Here is a 16,984-nt window from a genome sequence, read left to right as displayed (position 1 = left end):
GTGAAAGTGTAAACATGTTCTGGCGATTTCCCCATTGGAATAACATGGAAGGTTTCGGTCATCGTTACGGCAAAGCCATAACAATTATGACATGGGTCTCATTGACTTTTTTGATGGGGATTCTAAAATTGAGTTGTGTGTCAAATTTCATAAAATTTCTCAAAACTAAACATTTAGCCTCCATACAAGATCTGTAGGGGGCGCTGTGGCTCCAAATTAATTTATTTCACTTCAAGTAGGTTTAGGGCAAAGAGTTTAACAACTGATTCTAATTTGACGCAATTCGGACTTTATCTGCGCAAATGGCAGAAATGTAAAATTTGGGAGATTTCTGAAATTCTTGCTACAGTTTGCGGCTTTGCCGCACAGAGACCGTGACAGGTATCAATGTAATTTGGATAACTTTTGATGTCCCACTCCTCAGTAGCATTTTCACCAAATTTCAGCTTTTTAGGGCCAACGCCCTGGGAGGAGTTCGTAAAAGTACGACGTTTGGAAAAACTCCGAAGTCATGTTTAGCCATTTTTGAAGCAATATGGCCGACATTTGGTTGGGCGGACGGCGTTGCCGTAATAATATTTTTTACTTCTCTTGTCACCATCTACCTCTGCGCCAAATTTCATGATTCTACGATCAGATTTTTTTTGGGTCATTTCCCATCTCTCAATGCATTTTTGGTACATTTGGGAGCGCTGACGCGCCAATTTTTTTTATTTTAGAAAAGAGAAATAGCCAGAATGTAGAGAGGCACGATTTTTAGAGGTGTGCAAATTTTTGTGACTTTTTGTCAATGTTCACTGGGTGAAAAATAGGGGGGTTGGTCCCGAGAAGAAAGAAAGAAGAAGAATTAAAGCCGCAAGCGGCATCCAACGGCCCTCGCGGGCCGCCGGCCTTCCCACTCTGCGCTTTCGACTTGATAAAGATGGGGCCCTTATTGTGTGTTGAATTAAAAAAGAACTTGACAGACGGCGACACATTGGACATGGCCAATCCAGTGCAAATGAACACAAGTGTCAGTCAAATTTGCTGCGCCGCCGCACAGAGACCGTAGCACTTGGAATAAAAATATGGATAACTTTTGATGCCCCGCTTGTGTAGATGATTTTCCCCAAATATGAACTTGATCGAGCTATTGCCCACGGAGGAGTTTGTTAAAGTGTGAAGCGTAAATGTGAACATTTCAGAGATTTCGCTGTTTTCCCATTTCTGACATATATTTGCGGGTCCGCCACACAGAGACCGTAGCACTTAAAATCAAAATATGGACAACTTTTGATGCCCCGCTTGTGTAGATTATATTCCCCAAATATGAGTTTGATCGGACAATCGCCCTAGGAGGAGTTCGTTAAAGTGTGAAGCGTAAAAATGTGGTGATTTGAGCGATTCTACGATTTTCCCATAAGGATAACATGGGTTGTTTCTGTCATCGCTACGGTTACGCCGTACAAAATATGACTTTGGCTCTCATACTTTTATGATCAGGATGGCAAATTAGAATTTTGTGCAAAATATCATGTCATTTGGAAAAACTCTATTGTTTATAGGCCACTCTGAAGGCCAAATTGTCGGAATTCTGGGAAACGTTTGCGGCTCCGTCGCACAGAGACCGTAAAAGTTATCCTTAAAATTTGGATAACTTTAGATGCCCCACTTGTCTAGAGGACGTACACCGATTTTGAGGTCGGTGGGCAAAACGCCCTAGGAGGAGTTCGTGTGAAAGTGTGAAACAGAAAAATGTGGATATTCGAGAGATTTAGCGGTTTTCCCATAGGGATAACATGGGAGGTTTATGTCATCGCTACGACTACGCCGTAAAAATGAAGGCATAAGTTTGATTGGCCTTTTGCTCGGGACCCCAAAATAGAATTTTGGGCAAAGTTTAGAACATTTGTGTAAAACCAGTTTTTGTCCATCAATGTTCACTCAAAGGCAACTCTGTAAGGGGCGCTATCGCGCCCATTTCAATTTTGTCATGCTAAACTGGTCCAAACTTGAAAGTTTAACAACTGATTCAAATTTGGTCCTAATCGGACTCGTTTTGATCAAATGGGAGCAATTTTTAGATCTGCAATATTCCAAAATAAGTTGTCCAACTTTGCGGCTGCGCCGCACACAGACCGGTAAAGGTATCTCAAAAAATTGGATAACTTTAGATGCCCCACTTGTCCAGAGGACGTACGCCGATTTTGAAGTCGGTGGGCAAAACGCCCTAGGAGGAGTTCGTCAAAGTTTGACGTGAACAAAATGGCTAACACAGCGTGTTTTCATTTTCAAAGGAAGATGGCGGCCATAGGGTAAGTCTGGGGGCGTGGCCACGATATTTATTTTTTTTTGTCCTCACGAGAGGAATGCGTGTCCCGAATTTCGTAGCTTTACGCCAAAGTTGACCTCGGAGCGTCTCCCATAGGCGCAATGTATTTTGACTTTTGTCGGTGGCGCTGTCGCGCCATTTTTTAACGAAAAAAAAAATGGCCCAGAAAAAACTAAATTTTTCGCCGATTCTGAATTTTGGGCAAAGTTTGGTGAGTTTTTGAGCATGTTCAGGGGGTCAAATTAGAGCTCAAAAAGCAGAAGAACAAGAAAAATAATAAAAATAAAAATAATAATATTTTTAGCAAAAACAATATAGCCGTTTCCACTATAACTACAAATTATACATCGTTTGAAAGCTCTAAGCCTTCCCCATGCCGCCATGGGGTGGAATCATCATTACGAGCGCTTACGCGCTCGTCACTCCCTATTCCGTCCGGATGCCCCGCCCACTCCCCATAGACTTCCATTGATTTGAGCAGATACAAGCATGGCCCATGCCCGCGGCATGGATTCTCGCGTACAGGACGATGCCAGGAGGGTTTTTGGAGGAATGCAGCGCTTTGCGCTGCTGTTGTCAACAATGAGTGAATGGGCTACGCCCATTCACTCATTGTTGACTTTTTCTGTCATAGCAGGAGTAAGTATGCATGATCCATGCCTTCGGCATGGGCTAGTTCACTGTACTTGCCAGGGGTTCACTGTACTTGCCAGGAGCTCGCGCTTTTCTACCTCATGGTGTGGGTCCCTGGTCACTGACGGGTACTTTCGTTAATTTTGAGTGGGCTCCGTCCACTTTGTGTTTTTGGCCCTCTATACAGTAATAATGTTAAATTTTTGCATTACATGCTTATATGCACGGAACATGCAAGAGATGGGGAACGTATTCGTGAGCTACTTAGGGCAAATGGGGATGACGACCGCTTCTCAATGTAAAGTGCTCGTTTAGTGCGCACTTTTGCACGGGCTTCGCCCGTTTACAACGGTAATGTTCCATTTTCCTACTACTAATTAGTATGCACGGGGCGTGCATGAGTGGAGGAGTGCGTTAGTGAGTGTTTGGAAGTGGGCGAGCGCTTCGTGCTCGATTTCGTGCGCACTACGTGCGCACTTTCGCAGCCGTGCTTCGCACGGCCTTACGAGATTAATAGGCCTCTCGCCAGCTTGTGGCGCTCGGGCCTAAAAATAAAAGTATATGTATATTATCACTTCCCTTTTAAAAAAAAAAAGTTACATTATAGCCTTATTATGCTTCTACAACTTGATTGGAGTCGAGTGGTAAATTCAGTTCATTGGACATGACTTGAAAAAGCACATAACGTCCCACAGTTAACAGTGTCAGAGCACAAACCAAGCCCTGGAGTCCAAGCAATTGTTTGCAGACCTCTGAGCCAGGATTTTAACGAGGTACACATCTGGGGAAGGCTACAGAGACATTTCTGCAGCATTGAAGGTTTCTATGAGCCCAGTGGCTTCCATAATCCATAAATGGAAAAAAGTTTGGAATCACCAAGACTTCCTAGAGCTGGGCCTGGCCAAACTGAGCAATTGGGGATGACCACACACCCAATGATCACTCAGAGACAGATCTCCAGTGTGTCTCTGTGGAGAGAGGAGAACCTTCCAGAAGAACAACCATCTCTGTAGCACTCCACTAATCAGGCCTGTATGGTAGAGTGGCCAGACAGAAGCCACTCCTCAGTAAATGGCACCTGAAGGACTCAAAATGATCTGGTCTGATGAAACAGAGATCGAATTATTTAGCTTTTATTTTGCCAACACCACTTCCTCTGCACGCGTTCTCCCGCGGACCCTACCTCCGAGACGTCCACACGCACACCGACCTCTACTCCAGCAACAGGACCCAACGGATCCGCCACTTACTTCTTGGCATCAGCTCTCATCAGGTGCGCCCCCGTATGCCGCGAGCTCCGGCGCCTCGCACCCTGCAAGTTCCGTGCACCGCCTCTTGCGCGCCGCCTCGCACCGCTCCCGTGCACGCGCGTGCCCAGCCCGCACCGGTCCGAAGTCAAAGGGGGACTTCGTTCCAGACCATGTTCCAGACCTACGAGGATATTAAAAAACTAAACTTTTGCCAGCGTCCGAACTTCCTGGTTCCAGCACGCAGCTGACGACGTCACCATCAGCCCACGGCCGCAGCTCGACCTCTCAGCTCCCCCTGGTGGTGGGAGCCAGCTGCACTCAACTCCCTCCACACGAATTTCTCTATCTCTCCACTACTACTGCCACATTCTACTGCCATTCAATCACTACATCTACAACTCACACCTTCAATTCAGTTACTCGGTTACAACGCACAGTTACTCGGTTACAACGCACAGTTACTCGGTTACAACGCACAGTTACTCGGTTACGACGCACGTTACTCGTAAGCTGTGAGCTGACAACTCAGTCAGCTCACAGCTTACAGCTCAGCTCACAGTTACTCAGCTGCAGCTCACAGCTCAGCTCAGCTCACAGCTCATCTCACAGCGACGGCTCACAGCTCAACTAACAGCGACGGCTCACAGCTCAACTCACAGCGACGGCTCACAGCTCAAATCACAGCGACGGCTCACAGCTCAACTCACAGCGACGGCTCACAGCTCAACTCACAGCGACGGCTCACAGCTCAACTCACAGCGACAGCTCACAGTTCAACTCACAGCGACAGCTCACAGCTCAACTCACAGCGACAGCTCAACTCACAGCGACAGCTCACAGCTCAACTCACAGTGACAGCTCACAGCTCAACTCACAGCGACAGCTCACAGCTCAGCTCACAGCTCAACTCACAGCGACAGCTCACAGCTAAACTCACAGTGACAGCTCACAGCTCGACAGCTCACAGCTCGACAGCTCACAGCTCAACTCACAGCGACAGCTCACAGCTCAACTCACAGCGACAGCTCGACAGCTCACAGCTCAACTCACAGCGACCGCTCACAGCTCACAGCTCAACTCACAGCGACCGCTCACAGCTCAACTCACAGCTCAACCCACAGCGACAGCTCACAGCTCAACTCACAGCGACTGCTCACAGCTCAACTCACAGCTTACAGCTACAACTACAGCCACGCTCACGAAGCCCCGCCGGCAGCTACGCTCACGGCAACCACACAAACTCAAAACCACGGCGACGGCCACGCTAGCTCCGAGCACAAACCTCGCCAGCAGCCTCGCTCGCCCCGACCCACGGCAGCCGGCCACATGCTCTCCACGGCAGCAGCCACGGCAGCAGCCACACGCCGGCTCCCTCTCTCAACCACTCATCCCTCCTATCACTCATCCCCTCCCTCAACCACCCCGGTCTAAAGCGGCACCGGGATGCCAGGTCGACTTTCTTTCCCCCCATCTCCAACCCCCTTCCCCCCTCGGCATCGGGATGCCAGGTCTACTTTCTTCCCCCCACCCCTAACCCACTCCCCCCCTTTCCCCCCGGCACCGGGATGCCATGTCTCCTCCTTCCTTCCCCCCCCACCCCACCCCCGGACACTGAGATGCCAAAGCACCCTTCTCCTCCCCCAACTGGCACCGGGTTGCCAGCTCTCACGGCCAGCAGCCATAAGCTCGTCTCGGCCACTCGGCCACTCGGCAGCGGCCACATGGCAACAGCCACGCCCGCTCCCTCCCTCAACCACTCATCCCTCCCTCTATCGCCCATCCCAATCATCCCCTCCCTCAATCACCTCGGCCACACGCTCGCACCTGACCACAGCAGCCGGCCACAAGCTCGCCTCGGCCACACACTCGGCCACTCGGCCATACACACTCGGCCACACGCATTTGGCCACTCGGCCACTCACACTCGGCCACTCACTCGGCAGCGGCCGCTCGGCAGCAGCCTCACGCCCACTCCCTCCCTCATCCCCACCCATCCCTCCATCCCATCCCACCCCACCCCTCCCTCCCATCCCTCCCTAAATCATCCATTCGACGCCTCTTCCACGTCCTCACCAGGGTCCCAGCGGACATACGTCTCTCCCCGGAGCAGTCACCGGGCACCGGGATGCTCAATCATCTCACATTCCTTCTTTCTCAGAAGAGGCACATCTCGGCATGCACCTCAACCCATTGTGCATCTCGAGGCATCGAAAACCGCTCCGCGCACTCATCATCCTACAGGACAAGCCCTTAAATCCAGACCAAGGATCCGCTTCCCGTTCCGTTCAGGTGACCATAGGACTCCGCACTAGGATGACTCTTCTCCTCAAGACCCAAGGGAATGCAACTCGTTTCCTCCACGCCTGTTCGGATTATACCCCACTATCGTTCAGGACATTTTTTTGGGGGGGTTCGACCAGTCAGAAGGCACTCATTCGACAACAAGTCTTCGTAGATCAGTAAGGGATATTCTATTACGCGTCACCTCCATAAGTCTCTAAACTGTCTACTCCCCTCTATCAATCCATCACCTGCATTGCTTATACTCAAAACCATAATTGACAAACAATCTATCGCACTTGCACCTTTTCGCACCCACGTACTCTATCGATGACCCACAAATGCTAAAACGCATTCAAATGCACCAGTACTTGTTTTCGTCTTCGGTAACGGACAGACCGCTTTTAGATCAGGCTACACTCCAGAGAGCCTCGATTATCCAGCTCCTCTTCTCTCGCGCCACTGTTAACGTAATTTTCAGCCAGCCCTCCCGTCGATATCCGGATCATCTCCATTTTTACATAAATTTTGGGGGTTCTGAATCGGCTGGGCTGATTACTCGAGACAGAGCCCCCATCCTGAGACTCTACCCAGCCAACTCTCGTGCTCGGTCGTCGCTGCATCGTCGCTACATCGTAGCTCGATCGTGGCTCGATCGTCGCTTCACTGTCGATCTCCATCGTCGATCTCCATCGCGATCTCCATCGCGATCTCCATCGTCGATCTCCATCGCCGATCTCCATCGTCGATCTCCATCGCGATCTCCATCGTCTCTCCCCATCGCCGACCTCCATCGCCGACCTTCATCGCCGAGCTCCATCGCCGAGCTCCATCGTCGTTATTATCAATAAATATTCTTTCATACTCCATTGTGGCGTGGTCCCTGCTAGTGAAATGAAGTTGGCGATGTAATCGCTAACAGATGTTCAGGAGAGGGACCACGCCTCAACCTACACTCCACTAGTAAACGCGCCCCACTCTCTACCCACACCTCTAATTACCCAGAAGCCCTATTTATAAGGCCTATTCACAGCATATCTTGTCGTCTCAGCTCTCTCGACCCCACCCTCCCACCCCATGTCTCTACCATCTTCACCATATCACATCACCGTCTACGGAGGGGGGGTTCTGAATCGGCTGGGCTGATTACCCGAGACAGAGCCCCCATCCTGAGTCTCTACCCAGCCAACTCTCGTGCTCGATCGTCGCTGCATCGTCGCTACATCGTAGCTCGATCGTGGCCCGATCGTCGCTTCACTGTCGATCTCCATCGTCGATCTCCATCGCGATCTCCATCGCCGATCTCCATCGTCGATCTCCATCGTCGATCTCCATCGCCGATCTCCATCGTCTCTCCCCATCGCCGATCTCCATCGTCTCTCCCCATCGCCGATCTCCATCGTCTCTCCCCATCGCCGACCTTCATCGCCGAGCTCCATCGCCGAGCTCCATCGCCGAGCTCCATCGCCGAGCTCCATCGCCGAGCTCCATCGTCGTTATTATCAATAAATATTCTTTCATACTCCATTGTGGCGTGGTCCCTACTAGTGAATCCCGCAATAAAGTGAAAAGAGTTTTGGGGGATTTTTCATGTTAAAATATGATTTTTAATGCATTTCATCATAATACATACTGGCAGCTACAGTTTGTGCATCAGAAAAGATTTAAACAAGTGATTCATGAGGACTAAGTAAGTGAGTAAGTAAACTGTGTTCATATAGTACTTTTTCCAGACATATAGCCACAAAGTGCTTCACAAAGTTGTACATTTTTTTTAAATTAAATTAAAGAAAAACACAAGAAGATACAATTACATTTTAGGAAGTGTGCAAGTAAGGGATCATCTCAAAATAGGTTGTCTCTCTGGGACAAAATTCTTTATACAAATTACATTTTACATTTAGGATAGGGGGGCATAATACAATTACATATCAAAAACATTCAAAGACATTCAAAGCTTTTTGGTTTAAACTTTTTGAAACGGGAGAACGCGTGCAGAGGAAGTGGTGGAAAGTGGAAAAAAGCAAATATGACTCAATTTGTTTAATAACAGGGAAAAAAGGGATACTGAGGATGAAAATGTACTTTTATGAATATAGAATTTGCTAAATATAAGAATTAAATTAATTGCTTTTTTTGTTTTACTATAGTCCACTTTTGTGTCATGGAAACCAAAAATTATATGTTCAAATTTTAATCTAAAGTTTGGATCAATGTGACGTATTATAAATTGTAAACAGTCTTTCAAAACAGTTTTAATAATAGGGCAACTCCAAAAAAGGTGACTAATTGTTTCAGGGTAAACGTGCAGCTTGGGTCAATTGTTTTGATATATCGTAACATAAATTGATTGGTTGGGTAAATTCTATGGATTAGTTTAAAAGAGACATCATTCATCTTATTGTTTATTAACAAAACATTCAATTTAGTTAAACTGATCAGTTACAGATATGCTCTCTTTTGTTGTCGACTCACAAACTAAACTTTTCAATAAATCCTTTAAAACATTTACTTGTGTTTCCTTTCATTCTCTTTCTAAGCCTATGTAATGGTCAGCTACATTACAATACTATTACATGGTGTATAAGCCTAAACATACTATTACATGGTGTATAGGCCTATCCACCATCAAGAAATTTGAATATTGGCTACCCAAAACTTAATGGAAATGATAAATAAACACAAAGACATAGTCATTTAAATGTATTACCAATGGACACTGTATAATACACAATAATGAAAATGTGTACAGTTTTAGCTAATGGCAGTATAATGCTGAAATAATTTGGATACATCAACTCTTCTTAGCCTTTTCATCCATTGGACACAGGCCTCATTGTCACGATCATCAGAGTCATTTTGACCTTCAGTTGCCAGGAGCATCAGGTTATCCAGCATCTTTGTTGACAGGGAATTCCTTGACTTGGTCTTTATTCTCCCTAAAGTTGAGAACCCCCTCTCACAATATGAAATTCACCCTGGAAAGACTCAGACAAACACAGAAAAAATCGTTTAGCAAGCTTTATTATGAAGGTTATTTGGCACTCCGGCGGAAGACATGACGATTATGGGCACTCCGTAATCTGATTGAATTAGATCTCTCCCCACTGGGGCCTGAAGACTGGTGGTGGTAGATAGGGTGAGAGGGTAGAGCAGATGATTAGGATGAGAGGGATGCAGAGGAGGAGGAGGGGAGGTGGTGGGTCGCAGTACGGCCAACTGCGTGAATGTTTAAATGAGACCGGCTGTGCGCTGATTGGGAGCAGAGGAGGTGAGCCGTGCCACGGGGAGGAGTGACTTGGGTGCGTTGATTGAGATGGGAAGCAGGTGCGAGGAGTGATGGCCAGGGAGTCCCCTGTCCTTAGACCCTCCTTCTCGGCCAGGGAAAACTACAAAAAACCTCCTTAGTAGAAAAGTAGAAACCTGGAGGAGTTCCGCGCGAAGGAGGGATCCGACTTTCACGGACGGACAGGCGGACGCCCGGCCTGGAGGGGCAGGCAGCCCTGGCGCAGCAGTGGACGTAGATGGAGGTCTTCCAGGCTAAATTTACGCAGGCTTCATTTGTGAGATGACCACATTGAGATAGTTTCCTGTAATCGTCAATCGCCTGCGTTTAGACCTTAAACATGCTGACAGAATGACACAAGTAGTACACGTGCTTTCGTCTCGGTGAGAATCTCACGTCTTCTGTGATTGGCCGAAACCTCATGCGGGGTTTGTTTTGGTCCTTCTTCCGGGTAGTGCGTAGGCACGTTACTAGAGCGTAATCTCTAGCATTTCAAAACAATTACTGCTGATATATTGAAGCTTCAAAGCAACAAAAAAACAAAATGTAGATACAACCTTATTTCGTCTTTTTCGGCGTCAACCTATTTTGAGATGATCCCTAAGGCTACAAGGCTTGTTTGAAAAAGTGAGTCTTTAGATACTTTTATCCATAGAATCCAAAGAACGTAGGAAAAGAGGAAGTTAATTTCAAATTGTGACAGCTTTAAAAGACCGGTCTCCTTGAGTTTTAAAACAGGTTTGAGGAACCATCAGCAAATTCTGTTCAGAGGACCTGAGGCCCCAGGATGAACAATAGGGTTTGATCAGGTCAGCTATATACACGGATGCCTGCCCATGTATTGCTCGAATGGTCAAAACCAAGATGGTCTGGTGAAGTGGACACAATACATAACAGGAAGCCAATGAAGATTTTAAAAAAAATTGGTGTGATGTGGTCTTTTCTTTATACGTGTCAGAAGCCTAGCAGCAACATTCTGAACATACTGCAGACGTGCCAACTTTGTCTTGTTGAGCCATGTGAAGAGGCAGTAGTGTTGCAGTAGTCCAACCATAAAAAGATGAAAACCTGGGTAATCTTCTCAAGTTATTTTCTTAACACCATAGAGCTAAAAGAGAGATGCTTTGTCTTATACGGCAGATGGGAAAGATTGCCACACAGAACGACTGGTGGGCGTGCACGTGAGGGACAGAAATGCACTGCTGGAATTGTATTAGCCTGTAATTGTCAGAGAATAAACTCGCTGAACTGAATGACAACGTTCTGTCTTGTTTTCTCAGATATAGTGAATCCAACACTAGCCACTTTCAGTAGTGCAGTGTCTGTGAAAGAGACAAACTGGAAATCATTGTAGAAGCTATAATTCTCTAGGAAGGTTGTGAGCTGTTTACTGTCAACTCTTTCCCGAATTTCTGCCATAAAAATGAATTTGGATATTGGGTTAAAGTTTTTAAGTCGGTGTAATCCCTCATTCGTCCAGGCGTGTTCCATAGTAGAAAAAGCTTCAGTTGTAGTCATCTGGACTCAGTTTGAAAAATTAGACGTTTCGACTCTCATCCAAGAGTCATTGTCAATAAAAGAATTTAGATCGAGAACTCCGATATTAATACTGTTCTGTGGTAAGACCCACCCATTGGGCGGAGCCTTCCTGAAGTAGAAAGAGTTGTTTGTTTCAACAGAAACTCGCCCCTTGTATCTACCGAGGTAGCCTATTCAGAATCTTAATGGGCTATTAGAATCCTCTTTGTCTTTGTGAGACCCTGGCTCAACCACCCTGAGTACCTGATTAGCATCCGAATGTCCTTGTCCTGGTCCTCTACCTTTCCAGGGGTTCAGTAACCCATTATAAATAACAGTAAGATTAAACCTTAGCCCTCCATTTCTGTTTAAAGAAGGTCTTTCTTTTTTAACAAAAATAGCTTCCTTGACTCCTCTTTCAAACCATCTTTTCTCCCTGCTTAAAACCTTCACCTCACCGTCTTCAAACGAGTGATTAGAGGCTTCAAGATGGAGATGCACGGCACTCTGAGGTCCTGAACTTGTATTTCTTCTGAAGAAATACAATTCTGTTGAAACAAACAACTCTTTCTACTTCAGGAAGGCTCCGCCCAATGGGTGGGTCTTACCACAGAACAGTATTAATATCGGAGTTCTCTATCTAAATTCTTTTATTGACAATTACTCTTGGATGAGAGTCGAAACGTCTAATTTTTCAAACTGAGTCCAGATGACTACAACTGAAGCTTTTTCTACTATTAAAGTTAAGTTAATTTTGTTCGATGTTGATTTTGATGATTTTAAGTACAGGCTTCAGGACGATAATCATCTCAACCATGAGATGATTGTGGTATTTTGCCTTTTGTGTCTCTGACTTTGTTCAGAGACCAAAAACTCAGGAGCAGCAGAGCCAGCAGGGGACAAAATAGAACTAATGGTATCAAATAGTACTTTTGGATTTTTCTGATTGCAAGCTATCAATTTAAAAAAGGTACTTTGATTCATCCTCATCCATATAATTGTTTAGGTTTAAATTGTAAAGTACTTTAGATACAGTCTGTGAACATTCAACTTTGAGGTTTTCCACAGGCACTCCGTTTGACAACAAAGTCTCCTAAAATTCAGCACTTTTCACTGAACCAGGGACAAGCGATCTTATTGCATAATTAGATTTAAGATTTACTTTATCTAGAATGAAGCCACAGTGACTGTTAAACTAGGACAAGAAGACATGTACCATCACATTGAGCACACGGATCAAAAAAATAAAGCTGTGATAATCCTTCTCTTAGCCGTAAAGGATGTCGACCTACGCTCAAGAGAGATATTCGAGTCAAACTAACTGCTATAACCACTCAAATGGACATGCTCCACACAAATTAGCAATATGTAGGTCAGTGGTCCCCAAACTACGGCCCGCGGGCCACATCCGGCCCGTTGGGCCTTTCAATCCGAATTTTTTTCTTTATTAGACAGTAGATGGAATGAGAACGAAAGAAAGGGGTATGATGAGAGAGAAAGGAGGACATGCGGCAAATGTCGTAGTCGGGATTCAAACTCACGATACTGTGGCTGGCCGTTCATTTTACCATTCGCCTGTAATGCCCACATTTCCCCAAGAACACTGGTCCCTCTAAGCTGCGCAGCTGCGCAGTTGCGAGCAGTGCGCAGCTTAGAGGGAATTGCTCGCACACAGTGCACTGCTCGCACTTAGTGCGCGCACAAGAAAATCTTTGGCGCGCAGAAAATAAAATTCACCACAAACGGCCACCGGGGCCAATCAAGCAGGAAGCGTAAGTGTTTGACACACTGAAGAAGACTCTTGTGGACAGTAGAAGACTCTTGTGGACAGTAGAAGACTCTTGTGGACAGTAGAAGACAGTAGATAATTAATCATTAATTAATGCATTTGGAAAACAATTTGTACATTGAGCCTTGCATTTGTTGCTTTGTTACAAGTTACAGGTCAAATCTTGCGTGTAATTTATAGTAATTCATTAGTTCACACAAACACACCATATTTTACTGGTCCGGCCCCTCGGCCAAATTTTAGAACCCAATGTGGCCCTCCAGTCAAAAAGTTTGGGGACCACTGATGTAGGCCAACAATACTGTGTCCAGAGTGGGGCCCAGTACATGTTGCTTAAAGTTAAACATTTCGGTCATAGTTCTATTGCTGAGCTAGAGGTGTTGACGTAAATGTGGAAATTACAAGTATGAAAACTTTTTCCAGTTTTATTATAGATGATAAAAATGCATCGAAATCATTTAAAAAGACAACATCAGGGCCTGGGGGACGATAAATCAAAAAGAAATAAAACGTGTCGGAGGAGCCAACTTTCATTAATTGTGCTACAAACCTGGAGTGTTCACTGTCAATCATTCTGCATATGTGTCCCATGTCACATCAGCGAGGCCTCCACCGCTGCGGCAGGGGATTTCCAATAGCAGAGCAGCCAACAGGGCAGAGCATAATTAGTCAATCCCTCTGCCATGTCTCCCTAATGAATATTAGTACAAGCTTTCCCGTGTAAACAGGTCATTGAGAGCGAATTATTATTTGCAATAGAGCGGGCATTAGGTATTCCATCTCCACATCTTCCCAGTGGTTTATACGGCTTAATGGACGACGTCATGTTGTTGTAATGTGTTTTTTGTTAAAAGCCTTTACACTGAAAAGGCCATCTAAACCGTCAGGTGCTGCTTTCAAAAAGCGACGGAGGGAGGAGAAGGAAAAACGGGCCAAAGTAGACGTATGTCATTGTCTTAATAATTAATTTAACATTTAACTAGTGTTAGCTTTGTTATGCTTGTTGACTCCTTTCACTGTGCAACAACAGAGCAATCAAAGCTATCTTTGCTGTTTAATTACTTCAATTTACATATATTATCTCATTGACTTACTCACTGCAAATTGCTGTACTGTTAATGTTTTTAGTATTTGTCCTGTGCCCTGAGAAAATATCTTGAACCACAACATGCACATGTAGGAGCTGCAACAGATGAGCCTTTGGTGTCTTATTTACCTCTCAATGAAGAATGTTTTTGTATGCATTCAATTTGAAAATATTACATAAATAATCTACTGCTATAATCTGTAGTTTATTTATCATAATGTCCATACTATTATAAATACTTGTAATAATAAAGCACACAAAAAGCACAACGCATTTAATAGCTACAAAAGGAATGTACTTTGTGTTTTATACACAGCAGCAGCATCTACTACTGGTGAGATCCAAGCCCCCGGAAGCCAAGATGGCCGCCATTGAAACCTATGGAGCTGCTCATTGGCGCATGGTTCCAAAAAAGTTTTTTAGTTCCGCATTACTTCCTGAACAGTGGTATATCTCCTCCCACTTTTGTGACGTCATCGCCGTGAGGCTTTGGCGTCGGGAGCGCGCACGTCACAGCAGCGTGAAAGACTGAGAAGTCAACACGGACTTTTGGATTAATTCGGCTTGAAATATTCTGTTTACGTAACGTATAATGATGAATTGTTATATCCATCTATAAATATACATGTATCATGTTGTAAAGCTCTGATATTTAAGAGAATTATAAAGAAGTGTTAAGATAAAAAGTCTGGTTTAATGACAATGAATTACATTTAGAGGTGGAATAACGTCCTCATCATTTTCTGTAGTTTTTGGTTTGGGTATTTATTTTGTTATTAACTTTTCAGTTATTTATTTACATAATATAATTTGGCCAATATGCATTTTTTTTAATCAGATGAGAAGAAATATAAAATATAATCATCGATTCTGTTACATAATTGAGTTAAGCAGTATTTAATTATATTCAGTTTCCTTTTGTGTCGTTTTTTTTATCATGTCAATCTTTAATAAATACAAAACACATTTGTTTATTAATGTATTTAATACAAATAATGAACATGAATGAACTTGTTCAATAAATGCAAATCTGATTATAACTACAAATGATAAATTGATTTTAGCCAGTTTTAGTTGAGTTTTAAAGCTCCAATGAGTTTTAAAGCTACAATGTGGGAGTCCCTTATTAAGGGGTTTTGGAGTCTGTGTAATGTTCATTATTATTATCATCATTAATATGATCAGAAAAGGTTTATTCCATTGTCAAAGAACAGAATTCACAAACAGTGGAACTTGCTTTGGTGATTCAGTGCAACATAAAAATATTAACAATGATAAAACAACCTGTATAAGTAAAATAGAACAAACTGAATAAAATAAGATATTCCTTTATTGTCCACACATGAGGAAATTTTGTTGTTGCAACACAGTAGATACAGAGGAAAAGGACAGAAAACTTATAGGAAGTTTAAAAAACACTCTTAATAGATCGATCTTAATAGAAGAACTCTTATAAACAAAAACTCCTATAGACAGAACCTCTCATACCTTAATAAAGAATGGAGGGGGAAATAAAGATAAAATAAAAACAGCGTAAGACAAAATAATACTAATAATAATGGTAAAATAAACACTCTTTTTACATCAGTTATATGCACATGAATGTGACATTATTGCGTTAAATACTGAATATCTCAGTATTTAACAAGACTTTGTTTCCATGGCTACGCAGTCTTCTGTACCTCAGTAACTGCACCGTTCAGCTCCATCGTATGACTGAGACAAACAGAACATGTCACAGCTTTAGATTATACAAGTCATATAACATACACTTCATATGTTTTAGATTATACAAGTCATATAACATACACTTCATATGTTTTAGATTATACAAGTCATATAACATACACTTCATATGTTTAGATTATACAAGTCATAGAACATACACTTCACATGTTTAGATTATACAAGTCATAGAACATACACTTCACATGTTTGTCCTGAAGCTGCTTCACAGACACATGTGACACATCAGTGGCTCTTTTGAAGAACAATTATCATTTAGTTTTTTTGGTCATAACAAAACAGACATTTTATAAATTCAAAATACTGATTCTACACTGTTTACTTTTAGTCGAGGCAGAAGTTATTATTAAAATACCTTTTGCTTTGGAGTCGTCAGGAGTTTACTTGAGATGACTCTGTGTCTGCAGTGACCTGCAGTGACCTGTAGTGACCTGCAGTGACCTGTAGTGACCTGTAGAGCTCTGGACAGCACAGACAGACTAAACTCACTGGTCAGCACTCTGAAGATGAGAAAGATACTCATTAGAACATTGATATATTCTGCACATTTAACAGAGAAAAGCTGGAATATGTTATTGACAGATTTACATTTTGCTCTGTAACACAAAAGTTCCTCTTTTCACATTATTTTTTAAAGCTAGAACCAAAAGTCATTTATTTATGCATAAGTTTAAACCTTAGAAGTTAGAACATAACTCGCATGTTTGCTAAATCTCTACATATTCCATGGAAGTAAATCCATGACATTCCTATAGAAAACAAGCGTGTGCTTTATTTAAACACAGCACACTTCATTATTAAATATGTAATAAAACCTCAAATGTCGTCTCAACCCCTGTAAGTACAGGACTGTCACTTTTAAACACCTTTACATTTACCTTTACATTTATATATGTAAGATATGACCCATTATAGCAGGTTATATTTGAATTATTGGTAGTTTTTTATAGCACATCATACAAACATCACTTTATTTCCCTTCTTTCTCTAGTTTTCCTTGATCTGTGCATAACCTCTTGTCTAATAGAACATTTAGTAAGAGAAATAATTAGTTATTTATTTGCAGAAGCACGAGCCATCGTGA

At 43.6% G+C, this 16,984-nt stretch overlaps 1 long non-coding RNA gene across 1 annotated transcript; it reads right to left on the bottom strand.

The window, feature by feature from the left end:
* Window positions 1–15,496: 15,496 nt before the first annotated feature.
* Window positions 15,497–16,314, bottom strand: LOC140360378 (uncharacterized). The gene is made up of 3 exons (XR_011926917.1): window positions 16,256–16,314; window positions 16,079–16,134; window positions 15,497–15,870 (listed from the first exon to the last, which is right to left on the bottom strand). It is a non-coding gene; the product is annotated as an uncharacterized lncRNA (long non-coding RNA).
* Between the last annotated feature and the right edge of the window lie 670 nt (window positions 16,315–16,984).

The sequence above is a fragment of the Eucyclogobius newberryi genome, unplaced genomic scaffold (assembly GCF_026437365.1).
Source record: "Eucyclogobius newberryi isolate DKJ021-1_F unplaced genomic scaffold, fEucNew1.0.hap1 SCAF_15, whole genome shotgun sequence".
In the NCBI taxonomy this organism is placed as follows: domain Eukaryota; kingdom Metazoa; phylum Chordata; class Actinopteri; order Gobiiformes; family Gobiidae; genus Eucyclogobius; species Eucyclogobius newberryi.
The sequence above is the reverse complement of the archived record's forward strand: the minus strand, read 5'-3'. Positions and strand labels throughout refer to the sequence as shown.